Below are 26,274 nucleotides of genomic sequence, written 5' to 3'. Positions count from 1 at the left end.
CACATTAACCTGAGAATTGATGAGAAAAAATAATAAATAAAATCACACACACAAAAGAGAAAAAAGAAATATTATTAGGGGACTCCAATAGTTTTATTTTCTTTATACTCAATCAAGCACTATAAATTTCCCCCATATTTTACAATATGACTAAATTCTAAAATAAATAACTGCTTTATTCTTGGAAAAAAGCTACTAAGAGGACAGTGATGGGAGACTGAGGAATCATTGCTTAATGGTTACAGTTTCTGTTGGGGGTGATGAAAAAGTTTGGTAGATAGATAGTGATGATGTTTGCACATCACTCAGAATATAATTTATAGCTCTGAATTATATATTTAAAATGGAAAATTTTTGATATATATATTTCATATATATATCTCTACTACAACAACTGTTAATGCCTCTATGAAACAAATTTCTTTTTTTCTTTTTTAGAAAGCTTTTATTTTATGAATACAAATTTCATAGGTACAGCTTAGGAAATATAGCAGTTCTTCCCCCCATACCCGCCCTCCTACCCCCACTCCTGTCCCACCTCCTACTACCTTTTCAATTAGTCTTCAAAATTTATCAATCTCTGCTTAATTGAAACTGAGTTTATATACAATGTTGAAAGAGTCACTTTTAACCACTCACCTGGAATTTTTATGATATGTCAAAAATCCTCCTAACACTGTTCTCCAATTTCAGTCTAGATTGAGGTTAAGTGACCTCTTAGTAGCAGTATTCAAACTTTCAGCTGTCTTTGGTTTCCTCTATTATTTGTGTGCTGTTTTGATATTTGTCAGTCAGAAACTCATCCCCGTTTATTTAATAGAGTTAAATATGATATGTAGCCAACTATCCACATTGTTTTTCACTTTGCAAGTCCTGTCTTCACCATTTTTCCAGCCACCAAAAAAAAAAAAAAAAAGGAATAGAAAGGGCGAAATGCAGAGGAAGTAAATTCCCTTGTCATTGGGACCCCATGTGATTAACTGTTTGACAGTCATAATATTTCTCTCCTGTCTCACATCAGGCTTTAATGTCTCCATTCCAGCAAGAAATGCAAGCTGTTAGATGGTGCTTTAATTTGCCAATAATTTAAATACATAAATAATCACCACCTCCATGCAAAGAAACTCTGCTTCTAGTTACAAGTACAAAAAGTATAAATATTGTACAATATCTAAAGAGAATATAGCAAGGCTACTTAAACTTTATTTAAGGTTATACTTACTTTTGTACAATATTTTCAAACATATATAGTATAAAATTCCATGAAGTAAAGAGAAAAAAATCAAACCATCAAAACTGCACTAACCACAAGGCATTAAAGCTATTTTCATATATTTGTTCATAATTTTCTTCTGTATTAAACATATTTGCCCATATTTCTACATAATTAGGTTCACAGATTATTTATTCTCATTATAAATAACATATTCAATACTTAGAAAATGTTTTAAATGAAGCAAAATTTAAGAATGACAAAAGTTGGGGGCCAGTGTTGTGGCACAGTGGGTTAAAGCCCTGGTCTGAAGCGCTGGCATTCCATATGGTCGCCAGTTCTAGTCCTGGCTGCTCTACTTCCAATCCAACTCTCTGCTATGGCCTGGGAAAGCAGTGGAAAATGGCTCAAGTCCTTTGGCTGCTACACCCATTTAGATGCGATAAATTATTACAATTTTGCTATATATGCTTCCTGATTTTTTTCTGTGTCTACCAATAACTTTTTCTGATTATAGAAGACATAAATGCTAATTATCAAAATTTAAAAAATTGAACAACATATTGACAAAGCTTACCATTGGTGTACATCCTTTCTGAAATATAGATATATCTTCAGTAATAGCTGAAATTATTTTAAGGCCATTCTACACATGTCACACACCAAGAGAACATGGTTAGTTTTCTATGCATCAAAAATTCTGCCACATTATGACTGCTAATATTTATTCAGATTTTTTAAATCTTTAGCTAAATATCTACTATAATCTAATCTATTTTCTGTTGTTTTGGTATCATTTTCTATTCAGAATGCAAAAAGAACAAATTATCTTACACTCTTCCCAAAGCAACAATGATTATTACATCTTTAAATCTTCACTAATTTGTCAGGCTGAAAAGTGATGTCTTGTTTGTTTCTAATTTACACAGATTTCATTATTAGTGATAGCAATCTATGCTTTACTTGTTTGGTGAATTACTGCTCTGTGTCATTCTCATCTTTTGTTTCTTATTTCTTCTATTGTTTTGTAATAAGTCTTTTCTGTACCAAGCAATGGATTTTTTTCTTTTACACCAATTATACAAATTATATAAGCTAGTTGTTTTAAATATGTTTGTTTTATTGAAATAACATTTACTGTTTTTTCAGTTTTTTATTTATATAGGAGAACAAATTTCATGCATTTCATATATACAAATTTAGGAACACAGTGATACTGCCCACCCTACCCTCTCCCCTACCCACACTACCACCCTCTCTCCTCCTTCCTTTTTCATTGTTTTAATTTTTACAATGACATATTTTCAGTTTATTTTATAATTTAGTTTTTCTATTGAAATTAGCCTTAGGCAGTCCTGTCTTGTTTTTCAAATATTTAACTTTTTACTTGTATCTTATTATTTCTCATGACTTTATTTTTTATTTAACTGAATACATTTGGAATTCCATTTGGCTACCTTATTTGATATAGGCCATTGATCTTCCTATTTTTTAAAATTACTTAGCACTATTATATAAAATGGCCATGTTCATTTGAAATACTAATTTAAGGCTAGCTTGCTACAGTAATGTAAGCTGTTGCTTGGTATGCCTACATTTCATATCTAAGTATCTGAGTTCAAGTCCTGGCTCCTCCACTTTAGATGAAAATTCCTGATACAGCATCCTAGGAGGCAGCACATGATGGCTCAACTGCTTGTGCCCCTGTCACCCACATGGGAGACATGGATGGTGTTATAGGCTCCTAGCTTCAACCTGGCTTAGCTCAGGCTGTTAGGGGCATTTGAGGAGTGAACCAAAATGGAAGATTCTCTCCCCATCCCCAACTCTGTCTTTCAAATAAATAAATTAATTAATATAACTCCTTTTTTAAAAAGAAATACTAGTTTTATGATATACTAAATGTTATTTGAGAATAGCTCAAAAATGTATAAGAATGTAATTAATGATAAGTTCCTGTATCCCCAATAGTACTTTGTTTGCATTAACTATGGTACAGTAGCTTATTGAACCTTGCCCTAGAATGAAAGTAACTGAAAGTACAGCATAACACATGGCACAAGCATTTGGTGCAGCAGTTAAGACACCACTTCAGATGCCCACATCCCATATCAGAATGCCTAGGTTCAAGTGCCATTTTCCAGCTAATGCTTACCAAGAGAGGAAGCATTTAAGTTCCAGGTACAGACATGATAGACGCAGAATGTGCTTGGTCTCCTGACTTAAGGCTGGCCCAGCTCTTGTTGTTGGATTTTGTGGAATGAACCAGAGACTGGATAATGTTTTCTTTCTCATTGTCACTCTCTTTTTCAATAATAATAATAACAATAAGTACAGCATAACAGATAGAATGTTATCAGGCTTCAAATCACCTCACTCCTGGATTGGCTTACAATTAAAGAAGATATCACTATGAATATTAGTAAATACTTGAAGATGAAAGAAAACAAAGCCACAACATACAAAAATGTGTGGAATGCAGCACATATAATACCCAAGTGGAAATTTTGGGTAGTAATTTTGTACATTAAAATAGAAAGAAGATTGCAAATAAATAACCGAAACTAACACTTTAAACAATTGCAAAAAGAACAAACTAAATACAAATACAGTGGAAGGAAGAAAATTTTAAAATAAATTTAAAGGAGAGAAAAACACTCAGAGAATGGAAAAACAATAAGGAATATTATCAAAACCAAAAATCAGTCCCTTTAAAAGAACAATGAAATTGATATTCCTTCAGCTAGACTAAAAGAAATAAAATGAGAGAGAACATGCAAAAACTAAAATCATAAATCAAAATAACATTCCTACTAAATTGAGAAAAATTGATAGGACTATAAGAGAATACTCAAATAATTATTTATGCACAATAAATAACCTATATCAAATGTTCAAATTCCTGTAAGTATGCAAATCACCAAAACTGATTCAAGAATTTTAGAAACATCTCAAAAGAGGTATAACAAGTAAAGATAATCAGTAACGAAAACCTCAGTACCAATTGTCTTCATTGATAAATTTCATTAAATATTTAATGGATATTTAACACTTATCTTATTCAAACTGCTCCAAATAAAGATAAATATAGTAGGGTATATATATGTTGCTATATATGGTAGGATAAATTTCCTATCATATTCTGTAAAGTCAATATTTTCCTATAACCAAAGCCAAGGATACCACAAGGAAACTACAGATCAAAATTCCTTATAAACATAAATACATAAATCCTTAAAAATATACAGGTAAATCAAATGCAGCAGCGCATTAAAAGATTCATGCACACTGAATGAGTAGAAATAATCTCAGGAACATAGGTGTGGTTCAGCATTTGTAGCCAAATGGAAGCAAAATGATTCATTAAATATAAATGTTTCCCAGTTTGATCAACAACAGACTTTTAGTGAGAAACAATGGAAGCAAAAGACAGTAGAATATTCAAATGGATGAAAAGAAAAATAAAAAAGAAAGAAAAGAAATGAAAAAATAAATATTCTTTACCCATCAAAGCTAACCTTCAAAAATCAAAATGTACTTTAAAATTTCCAGGTATGCAAATATAGAAAAATTTATCACAGTACACTTTCTGTGAAAAGTGCTAAAGTAAGTTCTTCAAGCAGAAATAAAAAGACATTATACAGTAAGTGAAGTCCATACAAAGGAAAGCACCACTAATGGTAACTAAATAGCTAAATTAAGAGAGCATTCTCATAAATGCATTTTAATTGTTATTCTTTTCTTCTCTTGTCAGACTAAAAGACAACTGAATAAAGCAGTGATTTTAAAATTGTGTTAAATGTGTTTTTAAAGAGTCATTTTGTATAACAATGAAACTACAAAGCAGGAAAAGAGAAAATGCAGATATATTAGAACAAAGTTTTGCACATTGTTTAATTCTTTTTAGCATTGATATTACTATACTGTTTTAAATTATGAAAATAATTCAATCCCCAGGTCAATGCTCTTAAAATAAGTTTTAAAAAGACAGCAAAACAAACAGGGGATTAATAATAATACATTGGAAAATATCTACTTAATACAAATGATGGCAATAATGGATGTCTACAGGGACATAAGTCCTACCATGCCAGTAATGACATTTACATGGACAATGCACTCCCATCAAAGTCAGAAAAGGACCAAATGGATTTAAATAATATGTTGTTCCTGTGTCCAGTTAATCAAGTAAGAACCTAAAAGCCACAACTCCATCCTAACAAGCAAAAAGCTGAACAATCTGAAATATCAACAATTCTTAAATTCATCAAAGAGAAGGATCACAGGACAAACTACTTCCTTCAAAATTAAATAAAGTGGCATGAAAATGGAGAATTGCAGCACAAACCTCTGCAGAAATCAGTACCAATGTAGGGAAACTTGAGTTACAACTGACAACTTATTAAAGGTTCAGCGTGGATAAATGTGAGGGATAAAAACTCCCGGGGTATGGGCCGGCACTGTGGCACAGTGGGTAAAGCCACTGTCTGCAGTGCCGGCATCCCTGGAAAAACCTCCTGGCTACTGGCTTCAGAGAGGCACAGCTCCGGCCATTGCGGCCAATCAGGGAGTGAACCAGCGGATGGAAGACCTCTCTCTCTGCCTCTCCTTCTCTCTGTGTAACTCTGACTTTCAAATAAATAAATAAATTTTAAAATAAAAAAAACTTGAGGGGACACACTTTCATACACTTAGCCTGCAAAACAAAATAAAGCTCTCACTGTGCCTATCAAGGAAAAATCTCACACTTCCAGCAGGGAGAGAAAAAGTGATGATTTTTAAGTGCACCACAGTAGTTTGTTCTTTTCACAGGACCCTCCTTCAGTAAAACCATTTAAATAGATCTACCTCATGAAGTCTTATCAGGGCCTAACTTACCTGAGGGAAAGAAAGTACCCAACTCCAAGGAGCCTCCCACTCGAAGGAAGAGAAATACTCCAGCTGCCTCTAACTGTCCATCTGGTAGAAAGGAAGCAAACACCCCCAACCCAGTCTAGCCCTCTTGTCCCACAGAAGGTGAGAGGGCTAAGAAGGAGCCCACGAGAGCGGTCTTACTCAGACCTAACCCTACAGGTACAAAATAGTTACCCTAGCCCCACATTTAACCATCTGTTACAGTTTGTATACAGTTTGAATATGCCCCAAGGGTTCATGTGTTGGAGTTGGTCACCAAAGTTTTACGTTAATGGTTAATGGATTAAGTGTGAAGACTTGATTTAATGTCTGAGAGGTGAGTGGGGGAAAACCTTTACATCACTGAAGCATGACCACAGAACTAAGTTCCTACAAGAGGGCTGGTTATATAGTCCTGGGTCAGATCCATCCGTTCCCTCTCTGCTTCCTGGTTCATCATGTAATCCTTCCTCTGCAGATATTTTTCAATCTATCACTCTCATCAGATACCAGATCAATGGGCTAAGCAAAAATAAATGTTTTGCTTTATTAATTAGCTTTTCTAAAGTATTTTAGTTAAAGTAATGAAGCTGAATAACCACTACATTGCTAAGAGTGTTTATAGCAATTGCTTTACCCTATACATCATGTCTAGTTATCAAAAAAAAAAAAAAAAAATTACAAGGGCCCGCCACCATGGCTCACTAGGCTAATCCTCTGCCTGAGGCGCCAGCATCCCATATGGGTGCAGGTTCTAATCCCGGTTGCTCCTCTTCTAGTCCAACTCTCTGCTGTGGCCTGGGAAAGCAGTGGAGTATGGTCCAGGTGCTTGGGCCCCTGCACCTGCATGGGAGACCAGGAAGAGGCACCTGGCTCCTGGCTTTGGATTGGTGCAGTTCCATCCGTCGCGGCCATTTGGGGAGTGAACCAACAGAAAGAAGACCTTTCTCTCTGCCTCTCTATCTCTCTCTCATTATCTGTAATTCTACCTGTCAAATAAATGAATCAAAAAAATTACAAGACATACTGAAAGGGTAAAATATCTATCAGTGTTAAGAGATGAAGGAAGGATCAGGACAAGATGCATATTTGGCAGAAATGTTAGATGATCTAACCTGGAATAGAAAGCAACAAGTATTAAGATACTGAATATTCTAATGGACAGAGTAGACAGCATTCAAGGATGTTGAACATTGCAAGAAGAAAGATGAAGATTCTATGTAAGAGCTGAAAAAGGCTGGCAATGAAAAACAAAAGAAATTTCTGTAACATAAATGAAGAAAAATTTTGATTCCTTCTTACCAGACAGGACCAATCTAAGAAAATAATCTCTGTACTTAATAATATCTCCATAAAAATCACCCAAATTAAGGCAAAAATAAAGACCAAAAAAAGAACAGAATAGCCCAGAACTATGGAATAATCATAGAAGTGTAAAGGAAATTTCAAAGAAAAGGGAACAGGAAAAATATTTGAAACAATGACTACAGACAATTTCCTCAATTTAATGAAAAAAAAAACTGAATAACAAATCCAGATATTCAGAGAGCACCAAGTAGGATAAATAATGAACACCACACCTGGGATTTATTTAAATTATAAAAAAAAATCAAAGATAAAAAAATTCCTTAGCAGTACCAGAGGAGGGAAAAACCTTACCTACAAAGGAGCGAAGGTAAGAATTATATTCAACTTCACAGAACCTATGCTGACAAAGAGAGAATGGAGTGAATATTTGAAGCATTGTAAGGGAAACACCAACCCACAATTTGGGAGCCAACTAAATTATCCTTTAGAAGTGAAAGATGGGGTGAGCAATTGGCCTAGAGGTTAAGGTTCTGCTTAGAATGACCACCTCCCGTGTGGAGTACTGGGTTGGGTACAAGGTTCTAGTTTCTAACACCAACTTCCTGTTAATATAGACCCCGGGAGGCAGCAGTGATGATCCAAGTGTTTGAATTCCTGCCTTCCCTATGGGAGATCCGGACTGAGTTTCCAGCTCCCAGCTTTGGTCTACTAGCTTTTACAGGCATCTGGAGATTGAACCAGCAGATAGGAATGCTCGTGTGTGCTTGTTCTCTCTCTCTCTTCCTCTCAACTAAATTTTTTTTTTTAATTTTTAAAAGGCAGACAGGTCTCCTGGCCATGGGTTCACTTCTCAAATGTCACAACAGCCAGAATTGAGCACGGCAAATGCCAACAACACTGACCTCAATCCAGGTCTGCCACAGTGATGAGTACTCGAGCCATCACCCTCTATGCCCTAGTGTGAGCCTTCACAGGAAGCTGAAACAGAAGCAAAGTATCTGAGACCCAAACCAGGCACCCTGATACGGTATACATGAGCACTTCACGGCGACTTAACCACTGCAACAAATGTCCTTAACCACTGCAACAAATGTCCAAACCATGATTTTTAAAGTGAAAAATAAATAAGGAAAATCTCAGACAGCAAATTGAGGGAATTTATTGCCAGCAAGCCTATCTTGCACTAAATGCTAAAATATGTACTCTAGAGAGAGGGAAATGTAACATAGATCAGAATCTTGGATCCATAAAGAAGAAAGAGCATTGAAGAAGGAGTAGATGAAGTTCATATAGAAACTTTTATTTTTCCAATTGTTGCTCTAAAACATAATGGTTCATTCAAAATAACAATAGCAGCAATATATTTTGATTCTGTATGCTTATACATACCATGTAGATACAATAAAAAGACTTACATTTATGTGTAAGTGAAATGGATGACAACAGCAATATAAATGACAAATGGAAATAGGTTTATTTTGTCACTATCACCTATTCATACTGCTTATGAAGTAGAAGAATGCTATTTGAAAGTAGGCTTTGACAACTTATAAGTCTCTATGGAAGTGCTTCATAGAGTTCATGAAAATGGTAAAGTAAGTTTATTTGGGGAACAAAAAATATTGAAATTTATAGTTTTTCTATATATGTTTTTTCCATAAATGTTTTGAGGAACACTTTTCTTCATGGAGTTCAAAATTTTTTGCACTAAAATAAATGTACGTTTAAATTTTATTTTCTACTAACATTCTTAAGTACTCTCATATTGCAAACTATACGAAACTAAGTAAACAAGGTTAAAAAAAGAAGTATCATTGATTTGCTAAGAAAGAAAATATGAAATGATATAAAATGCTCAATTTAACATTTAAAGGACAGTAGAATGGAAGACTAAAATAGAAAGAACAAGCATCAAGTAGAAAGTAATATCAACTACTGTAGATAGTAGTTTGGGAGCCAACTAAATTATCCTTTAGAAGTGAAAGATGGGGTGAGCAATTGGCCTAGAGGTTAAGGTTCTGCTTAGAATGACCACCTCCCGTGTGGAGTACTGGGTTGGGTACAAGGTTCTAGTTTCTAACACCAACTTCCTGTTAATATAGACCCCGGGAGGCAGCAGTGATGATCTGCAATAATAATTTGAAACATCCGTGTTCTAAGTTCATCAATTAAAGCAGGTTGCCATAATAAGTCTATAAATAAAAACTAACATGGGCCGGAGCTGCGGCTCACTAGACTAATCCTCCACCTGCGGTGCCGGCACCCCGGGTTCTAGTTCCAGTCAGGGCACCGGATTCTGTCCCGGTTACTCCTCTTCCAGTCCAGCTCTCTGCTGTGGCCAGGGAGTGCAGTGGAGGATGGCCCAGGTCCTTGGGCCCTGCACCCACATGGGAGACCAGGAAGAAGCACCTGGCTCCTGATTTCGGATTGGTGCAGCGTGCCAGCCGTAGCGGCCACTTGGGGAGTGGACCAACGGAAAAAGGAAGACCTGTCTCTCTCTCTCTCACTGTCTAACTCTGCCTGTCCAAAAAAAAAAAAAAAAACTAACTTATGTTGTCAATAAGAAACCCATTTAAAATATAAAGGCTTATACTTATATAGAGTAAAAGAAAATGATAAAGGCAGCAGCACTGTGGTGCAGCAGATAAAGCTGCCACCTGCAACACTAGCTTCTCATTTAGAATCCAGTTCATATCCTGGCTGGTTCACTTCTGATCCAGCTCCCTGCAAATGGCCTGTGAAAAGCAACAGAAGATGGCACAAATGCTTAGGCCCCTGCCACTCACGTGGGAGATCTGGATGAAGCTCCTGGCTCCTGGCTTCAGTCTGCCTCACCCCGGGCCATTATGACCACTTGTGGAGTGAACCAGCAGATGTGAGACCTCTCTCTCTCTCACTTCCTATCTGTAACTCTTTCAAATAAATACATATTTTTAAAAAACAAAGTAGATAAGAAAAAATGTTTCTTGTTAACACAAATCAAAAGAAAGTATAGGATTTGGAATTTGACTTAGTGGTTAAGACACCTCAGAGTGCCAAGGTTTACTTCCTGGTTCCAGCTCCTGATTTCAGTTTCCTGTCAATGAAGACCTGGAAATTGTAGCAATGGCTTGAGTCATTGGGTGCCTTCCACCCATGTGGAAGACCTAGATTGTGTTCCCAGCTCTTAGCTTTAGTCCCTACTTAACCTCTGCCACTGTGACCATTTGAGGAGTAAAGCAATTGGTAGGAGCTATCTCTCTTTCTCTCTCTCTCTCTCCCTTTTCAAATAAATAAAAATTTTTAGAAAGAGAGAATAAATAGTTATGTTAATATCAGATAATAAACTCAGCTCTAAGAAAGTTTTTGGGGATCAAGAAAGAAATTATATAATGACAAAGGAATGAATTCTCCAAGAAGACATAACAATCCTTAATGTGTATACACTAGGAGGGTATCAAACTATGTGAGGCAAAGAGTAATAGAACTATTTGGAAAAGTGGATGAATCTGCTATTATAGTTGGATATTTCAACAATCTATAAGAAATGGACATATCCAGTAGGCAGAAAATCTGTAAGTTCATAATTGAGCACAACACTGCCATCAATAAATTGGACATAGTGGACATGTATATGCTACTCCATCAAGCAAGATCAAGATATGCATATTTATTAAGTTCCCATGGGCTACTCCAAAGATAGACCACATATTGGGCCATAAAATACACCTTAACAAGTGTAAAGGAATATTAAACCATACAATGTCAGTCCTCACATCACATTAGAATTAAATCAGAATTCAGCAACAAAAAGATAGTTGGAAAATTCCAAAATAGTTGGAGATTAAACAATGCACATCTAAACAACACATGGGTCAAAGAGAAAATCTTGAGAAAAATTTTGAAAGCAATTTGAATTAAATAAAATTGAAAATACAATATGAAAGTTTATGAGATGCCATAAAGTTAAGAGGGAAATTTATAGTGTTGAATGCAAAGAGAAAAGAAGAAAGATATAAAACCCTTCATCTAAAGTTTCATCTAAGGAAATCTGAAAATGGAGAACAAATCAAATCTGAAGTTAACAGAAGAAAATAAATAGTAAAATTCAGAGGACAAATAAATGAAATTGAAAGCAGGAAGTCAGTGGAAAAAATCAATTAAATCAAATGCTATTTTTTTGAAAAATTATCAGTAAAATTTATTAGCCTTTATCCAGGTAAACTGAGGGAAAAAATGAACACAGATTATTAACATCAGAAAGGAAAATCACTACAGTTACCATAGGCATTAAAGGGCAAAAAAAGGAACATTATGAACAATTCTATGTCTGGAAATTTGACAACCTAGATGAAATAGAACAATTCCTTAAAAGATACAATCTACTAACATTGACACAATAAGAACTAGACAAGATTCATAAGCCTATACTTATTAACATTTTTAATCAATAATTAATAAACTTCAAATATAAATATCATCAGGTGCAGTGGGGTTACAGCCAAATTCTATCAAACATTTAGTAGGAGAAAACCTACAATACTCTATCTTTAAGACAAAGAAGAGAGAATACTTACTAACACATTCTATGAGGCCAGCATTATCTTAATTCCAAAATCAGATGAAGATATTATAAGAAAACTATAGTTCAGTATCTCTAATGTATTCACATATTGATGCAAAAGTCTTCAACAAAATATTATTGCCTCATATCCAACAATGAATAAGATTAGTTATATACCGTAGCCAAAAGAAAGTATCCCAGGTACACAAAGTTGATTCAACATTTAATAATAAATATAAATCCATCACATCAATAGACTAAGAAAAAAACCACATGGTCACACCAATGCATGTATGGAAAACATTTGAAACTCACAATAAAAAGTCTCAGTAAACTAAAAATAGAGGGGTGTTCCCTAAACCTAATAAAAATATCTAACAAAAAGAATGGTTGGAAAAAACTCAAAACTTTCCTATTAAGGTTAAAAACAAGGCAAGGAGTTTCCCTTGCAGCACTGTTTTTTTCATAATACTGGAAGTCTTATCTAATGCAATAGGACAAGAAAAGAGAAGGGGAGAATATATATTGGTAAGGAAAAAATAAAACTGTAATTGTTACAACAGCATAGTCATTTATGCAGAATGTGTAAACGAACAGAAAAGGAGACTTCACAATGTTGCAACACAAAGATTAATACATAAAAGTTAATCATTTTCCTATAAACCAACAATGAATAAGTGGCACTTAAAATTAAAAACTTAATGTCATTAAAAATGAAATACATAGAAATAAATATGACAAAATAAGTATAAGCTATACATAATGAAAACTACAAATTTCTAATGAAATGAATCAAAGGAAAGCTAAGTAACTGGAGAAACATTCCACATTCATGAAGAGGAAAATTCAATAGTGTGATGATGTCCATTTTTCCCAACTTGATCTATACATTAAGTGCAAAATCAATAAAAGATCATAATTATTTCTGGATATTAACAAACTAATTCTAGAATTAATACTGATAATCAAAAGAACTAAAACAGCCACTACAATACTGAAGAAAAATAAAGCTGGAGGAATGACACTACACAGCTTCAAGACTTACTTTAAAGCTACAGTAATCAAGACAGTGTGGTATTTGGAAAATAAACAGAACAGAATATAGAGCCCTTAAAATGACCTGGAAATATGGAGTCAGCTGATCTTTGATAAAGGAGCAGAGGCACTGCAATGGAGCAGAGATATCTTTTCAACAAATACCACTGGACGAACAAGACACCCAAATAAAAAACATTGAAAAAAGTGATCTGGGCTCATAAATTACTCTTTTCACAAAAATTAGTCCAAAATAAGTCACATACCTAAATGTAAACAGGAAACAATAAACCCCCTAGAAGATAACATGGAAGAAAAATCTGGATGATCTTTGCTTTGGTAATGACTTCTTTCCAAGTTAGGTACAGGACAAAGATGTCTACTGACTTCTATACAGTAGCACTCTGGAGGTTCTAGATGGCATTATTAAGCAAGTAAAAATAATAATAAATAAATAAATGGCATCTAACATAGAATAGAAGATGTAATACCACCTCTTGAGGTAAGAGTATCTTGTGTGTAGAAAATCATTTTTAACTCTACTGAAAGCAATATTGTGACTAATATGTGAGCTCAGCAAGGTTAGCGTACACATGACCAAATAAAAACAATAAATATTCTATACAATATAGTGAGAAATCCAAAATGAAATTAAAACAATTTATAATAGCAGGAAAATAATAAAATACTTAAGAAATATTTAGTGAAATAATTTAAGAATTACACACTGAAAATTACAAAATGTCATTGAAAAAAGATAAAGAAGACCTAACTAAACTGAGAGAAATAACATGTTCCAAGGTTAGGTTGCTTAATATTTTTCTGGTTGTAATACTCTCCAAATTTATTGACAGATACAATCACTGTCAAAATCTCAGATGCCCACTGTTATTCTAAATAGTATTGTAAGTATTAGCAAGATTAGGGCAAAAAAAAAGAAATAACAGGCATCAACATTGGAAAGGAGAAGGTAAAACTCTCCATGTCTGCAGATGTCAGAATGTTGTTATACATGGAAAAACCTAAACACTGAGCTGCTGGAACTAATAAATCAGGGCCAGTGCTATGGCATAGAAGGTTAAGCCTCTGCCTGAAGTATTGGCATCCCATATGGGCACCAGTTCAAGTCCCAGCAGCTCTACTTCCAATCCAGCTCCTTGGTAATGTCCTGGGAAAGCAGTGGAAGATGGATCAATGCCAGGAGATCCAGAAGAAGCTCCAGGTTTCTGGCTTTGGATTGGCTCAGCTTCTGCTGTTGTGATCATTTGGGGAGTAAACCAGCGGCTAGAAGATTCTCTCTCTCTCTCTCTCTCTCTCTCTCTCTCTCTCTCTCGATATCTTGGCCTTTCAAGTAAATAAATAAATCTTTTTTTTAAAAAAAGCACTGCGGTAACATTAACAAAAAACAATTGGTAAATCAAATGAGCAAAGTTGTAGCATACAAAAATCACATACAAAAACCAGTAGCATTTTTTTTCAAAGGTGGAGTTACAGAGAGGCAGAGGCAGAGAGAAAGAGAGAAAGAGACAGAGACAGAGAGAGAGACAGAGAGACAGAGAGAGGTCTCCCACCACCCAGTTCAGTCCCCAAATGGCCTCAACATATGGAGATGGGCGAATCCGAATCCACATTCCTAACACGGTTGCAGTGTCCCAACAACTTGGCCATCTTCCACTGCTTTTCCAGGCCATGGCAGAGAGCTAGAATTAGAAGTGGAGCAGCTGGGACACGAACCAGCATCCATATGGGATGCTGGCACGGCAGGCGGTAGCTTTACCCACTATGGCACAGTGCTGGCCCCCAGTAGCATTTTTATATACCAATAATGATCTCACTTAAAGATAACTCAAGAAAGAAATCCCATCCACAACAGCCTCAAAAAAAGCAAACATTTAGGAATTGACTTACCCAAAGAATTGGAAAATTTCTAGAATATAAATTATGAAACATTGATTAAATAAATCATTAATGATGTGACCCATGTTGTGGCTCAGTGGGTTAAGCTGCCATTCAAGGTGCCAATTCAAGTCCTGCTTAGTAATTTCTGATCGGCTACTGCTAGTGCACCTGTGAAAGTAGTAGATGATGGTCCAAGTGCCTGGGACCCTGAAACACGTAACGAAGATTTAGATGGAGTACACCTGGCCTAGCCCTGGCTCTTGTAGCCAATTAGAAAGTGAGCCAACTCTCTCTCTCTCAATCTCTCTCTCTCTCTCTCTTCTCCCCCTGTCACCCCACCTTTGAAGTAAATAAACAAATCTTTAAAGAAAAAAAGAAATAAATCCAAAGGACCACACCAAAAAAGATGGAAAGATATTCTTGCTCACAGATTGGAAGGATTAATATTTTTAAAGTATCTATACTTTCTAAAGCAATCTACATATTCAGTGCAATCTCTAGGAAAATGACATTATTTACAGAATTAGAAAAAAATAATTCTAAAATTCATATGGAATCACAAAAGACCCAGAATAGCCAAAGCAATGCTAAGCAAAAACATCAAGCCACAGCATCACAATCCCTGCTTTAATGCATACTACAAAGCTATAGGAAATGAAACAATATGGTACTAACATACAAACAGGCACACAGATCAATGGAACAGAATAGAGATCCCAGAAATTAATACACATACACACAACCAATGAATTTTTGACAAAAGCATAAAGAACATAAATTCGAGAAAAGATGCTAAAACTGGATACATATATATATGAAAATAGATCCCTATCTCTCACCATATACAAAAATCAACTCAAGACAGATCAGAAACCTAAATCTAAGGTCTAAAATTATTAAATTTCTATAAGAAAACACAGTGGAAACACTTTAAGACGCTGATGTTGGTAATGATTTCTTGGATAAGATTCCAAAAGCACAGGCAACTAAAATCAAACTAGACAAATGGAATTATACCAAACTCAGAACCTTCTGCACAGCAAAGAAAATAATCAATAAAATGAAAAGATGTCTGGAAGAATGGGAGAAAGTATTTGCAAGCTACTTACTTATCCTACCAAGGATTAATAACCAGGATGTATCAGCAACTCAACTTGACAAAACAAAATCTAGTTGAGAAAGGGGTGAAGGGCCTGAACAGACAGTTCACAAAAGCAGAAACACAAATGGCCAAAAAAAACATGAAAAAATATTGAACATATCTAGACATCAGATAAATGCAAATCAAAACCACAACAAGATTTCAATTCACCCCTGCCAGAAAGGCTTTTATCAGAAAGAGACTATCAAATGCTGGCAAGAATGTGGAAAAAGCAGAACTCTTATACACTGTTGACAGGAATATAAATTATTAGTGTAGTCACTGTGGAAAACAATATGGTGGCTTCTTTACAAAACTAGAAATTAAATTGCCATTTGATCCAGCAACCCCACTACTGGGTACACCAGAAGACATGAACTCATTCAATCGAAGAGATAGCTGCTTTACCATGCTTATAGCAACAGGTAAAATTAACCAATGTGTTTATCATCAGATGAATTGGTAAAGAAAATGTGAGATATATACATAATAGAGGCGGAGCCAAGATGGCGGAATAGTGAGGGCGCGCACCGATAGTCTGGGAAAAGAGAGTTTCATAAAAGTGGAGTTACGGTAGCCTCAGGAAAAGGATCAGCGAAAAATTGCAGAGGAAACTCTTACAGACCTAGTGGCTGTGACTCGGAGAACCTATGGGGAGAGCAAGGTCGCCCACCTTATGGAAGCCAAGCCGTGGGAGCCTCCGGGGCCACCGGGGCCACCAGGGCCACTGGACCCGCCGGACCCGCCGGACCCGCCGGAGCTGCAGAGTCTGCACGCCAGCGCTGGAAGGGGAGGTGAGACAAAAAACCTCTTGGTAACCCGAGACATTGGCGGGGAATGGCAGAAAGAGCCTGCAGAGAACGAGGCCTGAAACCCCATTGGGGAAAGTTCACCAGGCTGGCGGGAGGAGAGAAAAAAATCGAATAAATAAGGGGAACTGGCACGGACATTTAGCCTCTCTCTCCACTCACCTTACAAAGCCCAGCAAGACAAAGGGCAGGCGCCATTTTACGTAAGTAAAGCCCTGTGCGCCATTTTGCATATGTAAAGCAGGTGCCCCTCATTAGCCAAGCAGAAAAACCTGACTCTGGTAAGCAAACGAATACCCACAGGGGCCAGATTTCATACATCAACTACTCTCAATTCCACTCAGCTGTGTGGAATTACTTCCCAACTGAGTCAAAAAAAAAAAAAAAAAAAAAAAAGAGAGAGAGAGAGAGAGAGCAAGAGCGAGCAAGAGAACAATCAGGGTGATTTTCTTTACTTGAACCAGCACTGTAGGTAGTCTCTTTACCTTTTATGCCACAGTGCCAGCCCCTTAGTGAAGTCTTTTAATAACTAGTTCAATATCTTTACTTACTATTCCCATTTGCTTGTCATTAATAAATTATTCTGTGAATTTTAATTTTTTATTTTATTTTGTTATTTATTTGAAAGAATTTTAAAGAGAAGTAGAGACAGAGAGATTACAGGACTTCCATCTGCTGGTTCACTCCCCAAATAACTGCAATGGCCAGAGCTGAGTTGACATGAAATCAGGAGCTAGGAGCTTATTCTGGGTTTCCCACATGAGTGCAGGGTCCCAAGCACTTGGATTATTCTCTGCTGCTTTTCCAATGCATTAGCAATTATCTGGATTGGAAAAGTAGCCAGGACTTGAACGGGTGTCCATATGTCATGCCAGAAGTGTAGTCTGGGGCTTTAACCCACTGTACCATAGCTCCGGCCTCTAAATAGTTTTTATTGTATGGTTTTTTTAGTAATCTGTCCATTTAATATAACTTGTTGATATATCATATATGTATATAAAGTCTGCAAGATCTCTGTGAAGTCTTTTATTTAATTCTTGATTTTAGTAATATGAGTTTTGTCCCTTATTTTCATGGCCTTCTCTAATACAGTTTTGCTCCCACTCAAAAAAAAAAAAAAAAAAGAGAGAGAGAGAGAGAACAATCAGGGTGAATCACCTTTGGCACTCCCTTAACCCTGTAGAACCAGAGCTCTCTGGCCACACCCATCACAGCCTCTAAGGATCCATCAAAAGCAGACAGTCCTCTTAATCTAGAGTCACAGTATAACGAGAAAAAAAAAACAAAGAATATCTCCAATATGCCAAACAAATGCAAAAGCCAAGGTAACAAGAACAAGGAAGACACTATGATGCCCCCAAATGAAATAGACACCCCAATTCAAGATTATGAAGATGATGAGATAGAAGAAATGCAAGAAGCGGATCTCAAAAACTTGATAAGAACATTAAGAAGTTCTCAAAAACAAATTCTCGAACTACAGAAATCCTTAATGGACAAGATAGAAAATCTCTCCGTGAAAATGAAATATTAAGGAGGAATCAAAATGAAATGAAACAACTAGTAGAAAATGAAACTGTGATAGTGATGAGAAATCATAATGAAGTGAAGAATTCAATAGATCAAATGACAAACACATTAGAGAGCCTTAAAAACAGAATGGGTGAAGCAAAAGAGAGAATATCAGACTTAGAAGACAGAGCACAGGAAAATATACAATCAAACCAAAGAAAAGAAGAGGAAATTAGAAATCTAAAACATATTGTGGGGAATCTACAGGATACTATTAAAAAAACAACATTCGCATTCTAGGAGTTCCTGAAGGCATGGAGAGAGAGAAAGGATTAGAAGGCCTTTTTAGTGAGATATTAGCAGAAAATTTCCCAGGTTTGGAGAAGGACAGAGACATCCTAGTACAGGAAGCTCACAGAACCCCTAATAAACATGACCAAAAGAGATCCTCACCATGACACGTTGTAATTAAACTCACCACAGTGAAACATAAAGAAAAGATCCTAAAATGTGCAAGAGAGAAACGTCAGATTACTCTCAGAGGATCTCCAATCACACTCACAGCTGACTTCTCATCAGAAACCCTATAAGCTAGGAGGGAATGGCGAGATATAGCCCAGGTACTAAGAGAGAAAAACTGCCAGCCAGAATATTATATCCTGCAAAGCTCTCATTTGTGAATGAAGGTGAAATAAAGACCTTTCACAGCAAACAGAAATTGAAAGAATTTGTCGCCACTCATCCAGCCCTGCAAAAGATGCTTAAAGATGTGTTACACACAGAAACACAGAAACACGGTCATCAATATGAAAGAAGGTAAAGGAAGGAAATCTCACACCAAAAGATCACAGGAAGTTCAAAACATATATCAGAAGATATCTTTGGCAAATGGCAGGGCAAAGCTACTACCTATCAATAGTCACATTGAAAGTTAATGGCCTGAGGCTGGCGCCTCAGCTCACTAGGCTAATCCTCTGCCTTGCGGCACCGGCACACCGGGTTCTAGTCCCAGTCGGGGCACCGGATTCTGTCCTGGTTGCCTCTCTTCCAGGCCAGCTCTCTGCTGTGGCCAGGGAGTGCAGTGGAGGATGGCCCAAGTCCTTAGGCCCTGCACCCCATAAGTACCTGGCTCCTGCCATCGGATCAGCGGAGGGTGAACCAACGGCAAAGGAAGACCTTTCTCTCCGTCTCTGTCTCTCTCACTGTCCACTCTGCCTGTCAAAAAAAAAAAAAAAAAAAAAAAAAAGGAAAGTTGATGGCCTGAACTGAACTGTCCAGTTAAAAGACACGAATTGGCTAATTGGGTAAAGGAACAAAACCCATCTATTTGCTGCCTACAAGAAACACAAGAAACACATCTTTCCAATAAAGATCCATACAGACTGAAAGTGAAAGGCTGGAAAAAGATATACCATGCCAACAGAAATGAAAAAAGAGCAGGCCTAGCCATCTTAATATCAGACAACATAAACTTTACCACAAAAACTGTTAGGAGAGACAAAGAGGGGCACTATATAATGATTAAGAGATCAATTCAACAGGAAGATATAATGACTATCAATGTATATGCACCTAATTACAGGGCACCGATTTATTTAAAAGATTTGTTAAGGGACTTAAAGGGAGACTTAGACCCCAATACAATAGTACTGGGGGACTTCAATACCCCACTCTTAGATTAGACAGATCAACAGGACAGAAGATCAACAAGGAGACAGTAGATTAAACGACACTATAGCCCAAATGGATCTAACAGATATTTACAGAACTTTTCACCCTACACAGAAAGCATTTCCATTCTTCTCAGCAGTACATGGAACCTTCTCTAGGATTGACCACATACTAGGCCATAAAGCAAGTCTCAGCAAATTCAAAAGAATTAGAATCATACCATGCAGCTTCTCAGACCATAAAGGAATGAAGTTGGAAATTAGCAACTCAGGAATCCCTAGAGCATATGCAAATGAAATGGAGATTGAACAACATGCTCCTGAATGAACAATGGGTCATAGAAGAAATTAAAAGAGAAATCAAAAATTTTCTGGAAGTAAATAAGGATAACAGCACCACATACCAAAACTTATGGGATACAGCAAAAGCAGTGTTAAGAGAAAAGTTTATATCAATAGGTGTGTACATCAAGAAAGTGGACAGACACCAAACAGATGAGCTTTCACTGCACCTCAAGGATCTAGAAAATCTGCAACAAACCAGACCCAAATCTAGTAGGAGAAGAGAAATAATTAAAATCAGAGAAGAAATCAACAGGATTGAATCAAGAAAAACATTACAAAAAATCAACCAAACGAGGAGCTGGTTTTTTGAAAAAATAAACAAAATTGACACCCCATTGGCCCAACTAACTAAAAAAAAGAAGAGAAAAGACCCGAATCAATAAAATCAGAGATGAAAAAGGAAACATAACAATAGACACCACAGAAATAAAAAGAATCATCAGAAATTACTACAAGGACCTGTATGCCAGCAAACAGGGAAACCTATCAGAAATGGATAGATTCCTGGACACATGCAACCTAACTAAATTGAACCAGGAAGATATAGAAAACCTAAACAGACCCATAACTGAGACAGAAATTGAAACAGTAATAAAGGCCCTCCCAACAACAAAAGCCCAGGACCAGACGGATTCACTGCTGAATTCTACCAGACATTTAAAGAAGAACTAACTCCAATTCTTCTCAAACTATTCAGAACAATCGAAAAAGATGGAATCCTCCCAAATTCTTTCTATGAAGCCAGCATCACCTTAATTCCTAAGCCGGAAAAAGATGTGGCATTGAAAGAAAATTACAGACCAATATCCCTGATGAACATAGATGCAAAAATCCTCAATAAAATTCTCGCCAATAGAATGCAACAACACATCAGAAAGATCATCCACCCAGACCAAGTGGGATTTATCCCTGGTATACAGGGATGGTTCAATGTGCGCAAAACAATCAACGTGATACATCACATTAACAGACTGCAGAAGAAAAACCATATGATTATCTCAATAGATGCAAAGAAAACTCTTGATAAAATACAACACCCTTTCATGATGAAAACTCTAAGCAAACTGGGTATGGAAGGAACATTCCTCAATACAATCAAAGCAATTTATGAAAAACCCACGACCAACATCATATTGAATAGGAAAATGTTGGAAGCATTTCCACTGAGATCTGGTACCAGACAGGGATGCCCACTCTCACCACTGCTATTCAATATAGTTCTGGAAGTTCTAGCCAGAGCTATTAGGCAAGCAAAAGAAATTAAAGGGATACAAATTGGGAATGAAGAACTCAAACTATCCCTCTTTGCAGATGATATGATTCTTTATGTAGGGGATCCAAAGAACTCTACTAAGACACTATTGGAACTCACAGAAGAGTTTGGCAAAGTAGGAGGATATAAAATCAATGCACAAAAATCAATAGCCTTTGTATACACAGGCAATGCCATGGCTGAGGAAGAACTTCTAAGATCAATCCCATTCACAATAGCTACAAAAACAATCAAATACCTTGGAATAAACTTAACCAAGGACGTTAAAGATCTCTACAATGAAAATTACAAAACCTTAAAGAAATAGAAGAGGATACCAAAAAATGGAAAAATCTTCCATGTTCATGGATTGGAAGAATCAATATCCTCAAAATGTCCATTCTCCCCAAAGCAATTTACAGATTCTATGTGATACCAATCAAGATACCGAAGACCTTCTTCTCAGATCTGGAAAAAATGATGCTGAAATTCATATGGAAACACAGGAGACCTCGAATAGCTAAAGCAATCTTGTACAACAAAAACAAAGGTGGAGGCATCACAATACCAGATTTCAGGACATACTACAGGGCAGTTGTTATCAACACAGCATGGCATTGGTACAGAAACAGATGGATAGACCAATGGAACAGAATTCAAACACCAGAAATCGATCCAAACATCTACAGCCAACTCATATTTGATCAAGGATCCAAAACCAATCCCTGGAGTAAGGACAGTCTATTCAATAAATGGTGCTGGGAAAACTTTATTTCCACGTGCAGAATCATGAAGCAAGACCCCCACCTTTCACCGTACACAAAAATTACTCAACATGGATTAAAGCCTTAAATCTACAACCTGACACCATAAAAGTACTAGAGAGTACTGGAAAAACCCTGCAAGATATAGGTACAGGCATAGACTTCTTGGAAAATACCCCAGAAGCACAGGCAGTCAAAACCAAAATTAACATTTGGGATTGCATCAAGTTGAGAAGTTTCTGTACTTCAAAAGAAACAGTCAGGAAAGTGAAGAGGCAACCAACAGAATGGGAAAAAATATTTGCAAACTACACAACAGATAAAGGGTCGATAACCAGATCTACAAAGAAAGCAAGAAACTCCACAACATCAAAACAAACAACCCGCTCAAGAGATGGGCCAAGGACCTGAATAGACATTTTTCAAAAGAAGAAATCCAAATGGCCAACAGACACATGAAAAACTGTTCAAGATCACTAGCAATTAGGGAAATGCAAATCAAAACCACAATGAGGTTTCACCTCACCCCGGTTAGAATGGCTCACATACACAAATCTACCAACAACAGATGCTGAAGAGGATGTGGGGAAAAAGGGACACTAACCCACTGTTGGTGGGAATGCAAACTGGTCAAACCACTATGGAAGGCAGTCTGGAGATTCCTCAGAAACCTGAAGATAACCCTACCATTCAACCCAGCCATCCCACTCCTTGGAATTTACCCAAAGGAAATTAAATTGGCAAACAAACAAGCTGTCTGCACCTTAATGTTTATTGCAGCTCAATTCACAATAGCTAAGACCTGGAACCAACCCAAATGCCCATCAACAGTAGACTGGATAAAGAAATTATGGGACATGGACTCTATAGAATACTATACAGCAGTCAAAAACAATGAAACCTGGTCATTTGCAACAAGATGGAGGAATCTGGAAAACATCATGCTGAGTGAATTAAGCCATTCGCAAAGGGACAAATATATGTTCTCCCTGATCGGCAACAACTAACTGAGCACCAGAGGGGAAACTTGTTGAAGTGAAATGGACACTATGAGAAACAGTGACTTGATCAGCTCTTGTCCTGACTGTTGATGTACAATGTAATACTTTATCCACTTTAGTATTTTTTTTGTCCTAGCACTATTGGTTGAACTCTGTAATTAACACACAATTATTCTTAGGTGTTTCAATTTTAACTGAAAAGTGATCCCTGTTAGGAATTTGGAAAACATTATGCTGAGTGAAATAAGCCAGTCCCAAAGGGACAAATTCCATATGTTCTCCCTGATCGGTGACAACTAACTGAGCACAAAAAAGGAAACCTGTTAAAATGAAATGAACACTATGAGGACGGTGACTTGATCAGCGCTTTCCCTGACTGTTGATGAACAACTTAATACGTTATCCCTGTTAGTATTTTTTTTTGTTTGTTCTACTTAATACGTTTGGTTGAATACTGTAATCAATACACAGTTATTCTCAAGTGTTAACTGAAAAGTGATCGCTGTTAAATATAAGAGTGGGAATAAGAGAGGGAAGATATGTGCAATTCGGGACATGCTTGAACTGACTTACCCCAAACGGTAGAGTTAGAAACATACCATGGGATTCCAATTCAATCCCATCAAGGTGGCATGTACCAATGCCATCTCACTAGTCCCGGTGATCAATTTCTGTTCACAATTGATCATAATGATAGGACTAAGAGCCAAACGGAGCACATAAACAAGACTAGTGTCTGCAAATACTAGCTGATAGAATAAAAAAGGGAGAGAATGATCCAACATGGGAAGTGAGATACACAGCAGACCCATAGAATGGCAGATGTTCTAAACAGTACTCTGGCCTCAGAATCAGCCATTAAGTCACACGGATCCAGCTGAAAAGCCCATGAGAGTATCACAGGCATGGAAAGCCAAAACACTCGAGAAAAAAAAAAAAAAAAGAAAGATCTCCGCGAGTGAGATCCCAGTGAAAAGAACAGGTCATCAAAGAAGGAGGTACCTTTCTCTGAAGGGAGGAGAGAACTTCCACTCTGACTACGACCTTGTCTAAATATGATCAGAGTTGGTGAACTCAAAAGGCTTCCATAGCCTTGGCAGCTCATGACAAGAGCCTAGGGTGATTACTGATGCCATAAACAAGAGTGTCAATTTGTTAAGTCAACAACAGGAGTCCTTATGCACTTACTCCTCATGTAGGATCTCGGTCCTTAATGTGCTGTATATTGTGATTTAACGCTATAACTAGTACTCAAACAGTATTTTTCACTTTGTATTTCTGTGTGGGTGCAAACTGTTGAAATCTTTACTTAATATATGCTAAACTGATCTTCTGTATATAAAGAGAATTGAAAATGAATCTTGATGTGAATGGAAGGGGGGAGGGAGAGGGAAAGGGGAGGGTTGCGGGTGGGAGGGAAGTTATGGGGGGGGGAGCCATTGTAATCCATAAGCTGTACTTTGAAAATTTATATTCATTAAATTAAAGTTAAAAAAAAGAAAATGTGAGAATATATACATAATAGAACAATATTCAGTAATGAAGAAAATAGAATGAAATTTAATCATTTGCATCAAAATGAATGGAAAGGAAGACATCATATTGAGTTAAATAAGCCAGACATACAAAGACAAAAATGTATTGTCCCTTATATGTGGTAGCTAAAATTAAAAAAAAAAAATAGCTCAATCTGAACACAAAATGTTGATTACTAGAAATTGAAGTGGTAGGAGGAATAAAAGGAATTTAGATATGGGGCCGGTGCTGTGTCATAGCGGGTGAAGCTGCCGCTTGCAGTGCCAGCATCCCATATGGGTGCTGGATCAAATCCTGGCTGTTCCACTTCTGATGCAGCTTTCTGCTGTGGCCTGGGAAAGGAGTAGAAGATGGACGAAGTCCTTGCACCCCTGCACCTTCATGGGAAAACCTGGAGAAATCTCCTGGCTCCTGGCTTTGGATCGCACAGCTCAGGCGTTTGCGGCTAATTGGGGAGTGACCCGGCGGATGAAAGACCTCTCTCTCTCTCTCTCATTCTTGCTCTCTTTCTCTCTCTGTGACTCTGACTTTCAGATAAAAAAAATAAATGTTAAAAAAAAAAAGGAGGCCGGCGCTGCGGCTCAATAGGCTAGTCCTCTGCCTGCGGCGCTGGCACACGGGGTTCTAGTCCCGGTCGGGATGCCGGATTCTGTCCCGATTGCCCCTCTTGCAGGCCAGCTCTCTGCTGTGGCCAGGGAGTGCAGTGGTGGATGACCCAAGTGCTTGGGCCCTGCACCCGCATGGGAGACCAGGAGAAGCACCTGGCACCTGGCTTCGGATCAGCGTGATGTGCCGGCCATAGCGCGGTGGCCATTGGAGGGGGAACCAACGGCAAAAGGAAGACCTTTCTCTCTGTCTCTCTCTCTCACTGTCCACTCTGCCTGTCAAAAATAAAAGGAGTTTGGATTAAAAAATAGAGGGGAAGCTGGATGTGGTTCATTAACTGTGACAAATAAAATCATAAGATGTTGGGGCCAGAGCTGTGGCGCAGTGGGTTAACGCCCTGGCCTGAAGCACCGGCATCCCATATGGGTGCCGGTTCCAGACCCGGCTGCTCCACTTCCCGTCCAGCTGCTCTCTGCTATGGCCTGGGAAAGCAGTAGAAGATGGCCCAAGTGCTTGGGCCCCTGCATCTACATGGGAGATCCAGAGGAATCTCCTGGCTCCTGGCTTCAGATCGGAGCAGCTCCAACCGTTGCAGCCAATTGGGTAGTGAACCAGCGGATGGAAGATCTCTCTCTCTCTCTCTCTCTCTCTGTCTGCCTCTCCTCTCTCTGTGTAACACTTTCAAATAAATAAATAAATAAATCTTTAAAAAAAGAATCATAAGATATTAACAACAGGGGAAGTGCA

The 26,274-nt window shown here is 37.3% G+C and overlaps 1 pseudogene across 1 annotated transcript in view; it reads right to left on the bottom strand.

Moving 5' to 3' along the window:
- Positions 1-17,122, bottom strand: part of LOC100344924 (large ribosomal subunit protein eL19-like) — a 59,894-nt pseudogene extending 42,772 nt beyond the window's left edge. Inside the window, exon 1 of the transcript XR_016211407.1 lies at positions 17,004-17,122. The product of XR_016211407.1 is annotated as a large ribosomal subunit protein eL19-like (transcript). The remainder of the gene's footprint in view (positions 1-17,003) is intronic.
- Positions 17,123-26,274: the final 9,152 nt, after the last annotated feature.

Source organism: Oryctolagus cuniculus, chromosome 7, assembly GCF_051225735.1.
Source record: "Oryctolagus cuniculus isolate XC-2025 breed Fujian yellow rabbit chromosome 7, ASM5122573v1, whole genome shotgun sequence".
NCBI classification, from domain to species: domain Eukaryota; kingdom Metazoa; phylum Chordata; class Mammalia; order Lagomorpha; family Leporidae; genus Oryctolagus; species Oryctolagus cuniculus.
Note: the sequence above shows the minus strand (reverse complement) of the source record. Positions and strands in the feature narration are given on the sequence as shown.